Here is a 6,935-nt window from a genome sequence, read left to right as displayed (position 1 = left end):
GATCCAAACCGCGGGGTCTGTTGTGCCATCGTAGGATTCAATGTTCACGGGTTTGAACCCTTCAGGGATTTGATGTTCCATTACTTCGTCAGTGAAGCATAGTGGGTGTGCGGCGCCTCTGTATTGAGCGATATCACAACGTAGCTCAAGGGAGCGTTGTCTGCTGTGTTCGGCCGGCCGGGGTTGCTGTATCCGGCGCAACGGTATTCGTCGTGGGTCGTGGGGCGCCCACATGATCCATAGATAGATCTGGATTGTCTTGCCTTGTCCTCCAATATATCCCGCAAGTCCGGCGCGTTCCCCCGTGGCTTGTGCTTTTTGAGCAGTGCCGGGGTACGGTCTTGATGGAGGGCCTAGATGCCTCTCTATCACGGCCACGAGGTGGTCGGTCTGCCATATTGTGCGCTAGTGATGAAGGTATGTACGATTCCTCCTCTAGTCGGGGGAGCAACTTGCGTTTTGGGTAGCTCTTAGAGGGGCGTTCGAGTTCATACTCTTCGGCCGCGAGGACCTCGGTCCATCTGTCGGCCAGCAGGTCTTGATCAGCTTGAAGCTGTTGCTGCTTTTTCTTTAGGCTATTTGCCATGGCCATTAGCCTGCGTTTGAAACGCTCTTGTTCGACGGGATCCTCAGGCACGACGAATTCATCGTCGTCGAGGCTTGCCTCGTCTCCGGAGGGAGGTATGTAATTATCATCCTTGACATCTTCGTCTGCCGCTCTCTCGTGAGGGCTGGCTTCTGCATCCTCCTGCGCTGAATCTTGCTGGAGGGGATTGTCTTCGGCACTTTCTGGGGTGTTATTATCTCCTGTGCCAGAATCTCCATTCTTGCTGTGGCGGGATTTAGAGCGGCGCCGCTGACGTCGGCGCTTGGGCTGTTTCTTTAGGGAATCTACTTCCGCTGCTTCTTCGCCGTCCCCATCCTTTGGGGTGTCCACCATGTATATGTCATATGACGAGGTGGTCTTCCAGTGCCCTGTAGGCGCTGGTTCTTGATCGTCTCCGGCATCGTCGTCCATACCGTCGATGTCTTTGGAGTCGTAGTCTAGCATATCGGTTAGATCATCGATAGTGGCTACAAAGTGGGTGGTGGGTGGGTTTTGAATTTCTTCGTCGTCCGCATCCCAACCATCCTGGCCGTAGTCCGGCCAAGGCTCTCCGGATAGCGAGAGATGCTTTAGCGAATTTAGGATGTCGCCAGAGGGTGAGTGTTAAAAGATGTCCGCGGTAGTGAACTCCATGATCGGCGCCCAATCGGATTCGATTGGCAGGGGCGCAGGAGGCTCGGAGTCCGGCAGGGAGTCCGGCACCTCGGAGTCACGAGCTTTATAAGGGACGAGGTCAGTGTTCGGCTCCATCGCCGTGGAAGTTGCAGCTCCCGAGGCGGTGTCCAGCCACCCGTCCTCGATCTGCGCGATCGGCTCCAAACTACGGGTCGGAGCGGATTCGTGTGCGGCCACCAGGGCACTGTCCGGCGGCAGAGCTATATCATGCCCATCGTGACAGCGCGGCACGCTCGGCTGTGGCTCGAATCCGTCGAAGATCAAGTCTCCACGGATGTCGGCCATGAAGTTTAGGCTTCCAAACCTGACCTGATGGCCAGGGGCGTAGCTTTCGATCTGCTCCAGATGGCCAAGTGAATTGGCCCGCAGTGCAAAGCCGCCGAACACGAAGATCTGTCCGGGGAGGAAAGTCTCACCCTGGACGGCGTTGTTGTTGATTGAAGAAGCCATCAAGCCTATCGGTGACGACACAGAGGAACTCTCAGTGAAAGCACCAATGTCAATGTCAAAACCGGCGGATCTCGGGTAGGGGGTCCCGAACTGTGCGTCTAGGCGGATGGTAACAGGAGACAAGGGATACGATGTTTTTACCCAGGTTCGGGCCCTCTCGATGGAGGTAAAACCCTACTCCTGCTTGATTGATATTGATGATATGGGTAGTACAAGAGTGGATCTACCACGAGATCAAGGAGGCTAAACCCTAGAAGCTAGCCTATGGTATGATTGTTGTAATGGTTGTTGTGTCCTACGGACTAAAACCCTCCAGTTTATATAGACACCGGAGAGGGCTAGGGTTACACAGAGTCGGTTACAATGGTAGGATATCTACATATCCGTATTGCCAAGCTTGCCTTCCACGCCAAGGAAAGTCCCATCCGGACACGGGACGAAGTCTTCAATCTTGTATCTTCATAGTCTTGGAGTCCGGCTGACAATGATAGTCCGGCTGTCCGGACACCCCCTAGTCCAGGACTCCCTCAGGAAGCGTTATGGCAACGCGGTTGATGTAGTCGTACGTCTTCACGATCGACCGATCCTAGTACCGAACGTACGGCACCTCCGCGATCTGCACACGTTCAGCTTGGTGACGTCCCATGAACTCACAATCCAGCAAAGTGTCGAGGGAGAGCTTCGTCAGCATGATGGTGTGATGATGGGGATGATGAAGCTAGCGACGCAGGGCTTTGCCTAAGCACTATGACGATATGACCGAGGTGGATTACAGTGGAGGGGGGCACCGCACATGGCTAAGAGATCAATGATCAACTTGTGTATCTGTTGTGCCTTTGGTGTGTCCGCTGCCCACGTATATAAAGGAGGGAGGAGGAGGAGTCCGGCCCTAGAGGGGGCGCGCCAAGTGTGGGGAGTCCTACTAGGACTCCCAAGTCCTAGTAGGATTCCCCTTTTCCTTTTCGGAGTAGGAGAGAAGAAAGAGGAAAAGAGAGAGGGAGTAGGAAAGGGCAAGGGGGGGGGTGCCGCCCCCTTTCCCCTAGTCTAGCTCGGACCCATGGGGGGGCGCCTCCTTCCCTTTGGCCTGCCTCCTCTATTCCCGTATGGCCCAATAAGGCCCAATACTTCTCCCGGCGAATTCCCGTAACTCTTCGGTACCCTGAAAAATACCCAAATCACTCAGAACCTTTTGGATGTCCGAATATAGCCTTTCAATATATCAATCTTTACGGCTCGATCATTTCGAGACTCCTTGTCATGTCCCCGATCTCATCCAGGACTCCGAGCTACCGTCGGTACATCTAAACACATAAACTCATAATACCGATCATCACCGAACGTTAAGCGTGCGGACCCTACGGGTTCGAGAACTATGTAGACATGACTGAGACAAGTCTCCGGCCAATAACCAATAGCGGAACCTAGATGCTCATATTGGCTCCTACGTATTCTATGGAGATCTTTATCGGTCAAACCGCATAACAACATACGTAGTTCCCTTTGTTATCAGTATGTTACTTGCCTGAGATTCGATCATCGGTATCTCAATACCTAGTTCAATCTCGTTACCGGCAAGTCTCTTTACTCGTTCCGTAATGCATCATTCCGGAACTAACTCATTAGTCACATTGCATGCAAGGCTTATAGTGATGTGCATTACCGAGAGGCCCAAAGATACCTCTCCGACAATCAGAGTGAAAAATCCTAATCTCGATCTATGCCAACTCAACAAACTGTGACACCCCAAAAATTTGGCCTTGTTTTATTAAATTAAAATTTTGCTAGGAATTAAAACTTTGGATTTCTGAGCTCCATTTTGATTTTTAAATCATTTCCTTCCCTGTTATGATGAGTTTTTCCCAAAGAGAAAACTTTTCAAAATATGTTATTGGACTTGTTTAACCTCTCAAGAAAAACTTTCCTTTTATCAGTATAACTAATTAACTAAGTTAATTGCTTGATCTTTACCTTCTTGAAAATAGTTTTTCAAGGTTATATGGCCATATTTGAACTACAACCATTTGATAGATTAACTTAAAATTTCCACAAAAATTTGGAGATGTCATGTGATGTTTTTAAATCACTTTTATGCAAAAATATATTTCATTCATGAAATATTTTGAGCCCTACACTCAGTTTTTCTTCTCTGGTCCAGAGTGCATTTTGCACTACAACCCTTTTTTATATTTCTTTAAAACTTCTACCAAAATTAGGGGAGGTCAGTAGGAGCATATTATTCCATTTTGTGCAAAAATCCAGGGTTGTTCTTTGAAAATATTGAGTGAATCAACCTCATTTCCATTCTGGACCAACTTGATGATTTGTACAGCAACCACCATTTTAATTGCTCCTATATCCATGATTACTTTTTCTACTGGTAGTCCCCCTTGCCAAACCCTTAAGTCCAGGAGCATGCACCCATTGGATTAATTTTGGTTCATGAAATAATGCCATTTATTTCCTGTCCAGAATTGAAATTCTGCTAGACTTGCACTAACAAGTTTGTGCATTTCACCAACTAACATCACCACCCTCTCTTTCATCCACAGAGACACTGATTTGGAGATTTTGGCCACTCCAAGAAATGCCTAAGTGCCCTTAGCATTTTGTCAAACACCATATGGGCATGATCTGTTTTGGCATGAATTTTTGGTTTGCACTGTGAACCTGATCTCCTGACCAAACCAGCTTGTCTACTGATCCCCTTGCAAGCCATAGCCTAGAACTGCTAATCCTCAGCTCCAACCAAGCCATCTAGCAGGCCAGGGCATTTCGCCGAACAAATGGTCGGCGTGCTCTGGGCACGCCCAGAGCGCGCATATTGCAGCCGTGCACACGAGCCGACACGCTGGCCCCCACGGTTTTGGCTCGCTCTGCAGCACCTCGCCACGCGCTACCCTTCTCACCGCAACGCGCCAAGCAGCCCCCGCCACGCCCGGCAGGCCAAGAGCTAGCCGCCGCCGCCGCCGACAGCCCCTGCTCCATTCAGCGCCGCCCAAGCCACCCCGGCTCGCCACCTGGCCCCGGCACAGCCCGAGCTCATCCACACGGGTGTCCGCTAGCGTTCGTCGCTGCCACGTCGCCCTAGCTACAGAGAGACGGTTCGCCGGAGAGCTTATCCCCACCGCCGCGGAACCGACCTTGGCGCGCTATAAATGGACCCCCCGAGCTTCCCCGAGCACGCAGGCGACCTTATGCTACCCCCATGGCGCTCCCCTGCCTCGCATTCGACCCGGGGAGGCCTCCTTCCTCATCTCCGGCAACTCCGGCCGCCGCCGCCGCCCCGGCCAATCCGGCACCTCCAGTACCTCCCCCTCTCCGTTCTCTTCGCCAGGAACTTCCTCATCCTCCCATGAACCTTTCCCACTACTTGATTTTGATCGGGAACCATCGCCGCCACAATGTCACTTCGCCACCGAAGCTTTCCTCCGCCGCGGAGCTCGCCGCCGGCAGCTCCCTCCACCTCCAGCTACCCTGCGACCACCGGGAGGACCACACTGGAGTGGCGGATCCATCCCCGCCCTCAGGGCCCCGCGAGGAGCCGCTAGTCGCCGGCGACAATCGCCGGAGCTCCGCCTCCGCTCGGGACAGAGGAAGGAGAGGAAAAGAGACTAGTCAAACGTGACTAGTGGGCCCCCTGGACCCACTGTCAGCGACCCCGTGCCTGTCCACGTGGGATTAAGTGAAGACATAATCCGCCTAGTACGTTTTCCCCGCTCCGAAAGCGTATTCCCCTCCGAAACGTTTTCTTTTCTGTTTTAATTTAAATAACAGATTTGACCAGAAGTTTGACTGGCTATAACTTTTTAAATATAACTCCAAATGAATTAATTCTTTTTCCTACATCTCTCAAATATTGTCTAGTTTATTTTAAGATTTATTTGAATATTTTCCAAACAACTTTTTTGTACTGTTTTTGAAATAGGTGTTATTTGCATATTCTTGAAAATAGGATTTTTGGGAGAGAAAGAAGCTTTCAAAAAATTTGGAGAGCACCCCCCACCTCTCCACACCATGAAGGCAAGCATTCTGAACCCTGGCATAATGTTTTTGGTGTGTTATTTGACACGTTTATAACACCACCTTACTTCGGAGGACTTGTTATTTCATGTGACATGATCGTTTGCATGGAAGCATATCAGTGATTTCCTTGCTGTTGGAAATGAATATTATTGTGATGTAATCCTCCTCATGTGCCTTGCATGCATGCCGGAAAGGAATCCGGGAAAGCCTCGGCCTTGGGTAGGCGTGAGCTTGTCGCTGGTCCCCGTCGGGACGGTTATGTCCGGTATGGCATGGTAAGGTACATTCAGTGGTGATTTCTTCGGTTGAAATATATTTGTTATACATGTCATGTAGGGAACTCATAAGCCTCCTGAGTCGGCCATAGATCGAGTCTTGTTCCGGTAACCCCCATACTTGTTTTCGTACTGCCACTGGTCCCTACCGTAGGTGGGGTATGGTTTAGTAAGTTGTTAACCCTTGTCTTGGCACACACCGTACAGAGAGGCCATGGTGGAAGATACCGGTTGTAGCCGGTAGGCATGCCACCTGGTCCGGGGGTATGGGTGTATCCGGTTGGGACCGAGAGGGGGGCACCCCTTAGAGCGTGCGATAGAAATTTGATCCCATGCTACGCGAGGTTGTAGCCTCCCCACTTAGAGTTTTGCTTAACAGGTGTCATGGGTGATTCCAGACACGAGTGAAAGCTGGTGTGTGCAAGTCAGGTGTGTTTCAATTAAAAGACCGTAGACGGAATTAGTCCGATGGACTAAAGGAATCCGTTACTCGTGGGTAAAGAGTACACTCTCTACAGAGATATTAAACCTATTCGAATAGCCGTGTCCATGGTTAAGGATTATAGTCTGGGATGGGTCAGGTATCGGTCTTAGTGTCGGTCTTCGGAGGTGAAACGGTTAACCAGAAATGGAATTACTACTCGTGACTTGTGATATCTATGATTATTATTATTGTTGACTAACCCGTGATATTATTGTTATTACCGAGTATCTCTGGGATGGTTCTACCTCCGGGATATTCATTATGATTATTTCTTCTAAAGCCCTTTATGTGGTGTCGCTCAGACGCCCGACTGTGGCATTTCTTTTAAAGCCCTTTATGTGGTGTCGCTCAGACGCCCGACTGTGGCATTTCTTTTAAAGCCCTTTATGTGGTGTCGCTCAGACGCCCGACTGTGGCATTT

Source organism: Triticum dicoccoides, chromosome 6B (assembly GCF_002162155.2).
Source record: "Triticum dicoccoides isolate Atlit2015 ecotype Zavitan chromosome 6B, WEW_v2.0, whole genome shotgun sequence".
NCBI lineage: Eukaryota > Viridiplantae > Streptophyta > Magnoliopsida > Poales > Poaceae > Triticum > Triticum dicoccoides.
Note: the sequence above shows the minus strand (reverse complement) of the source record.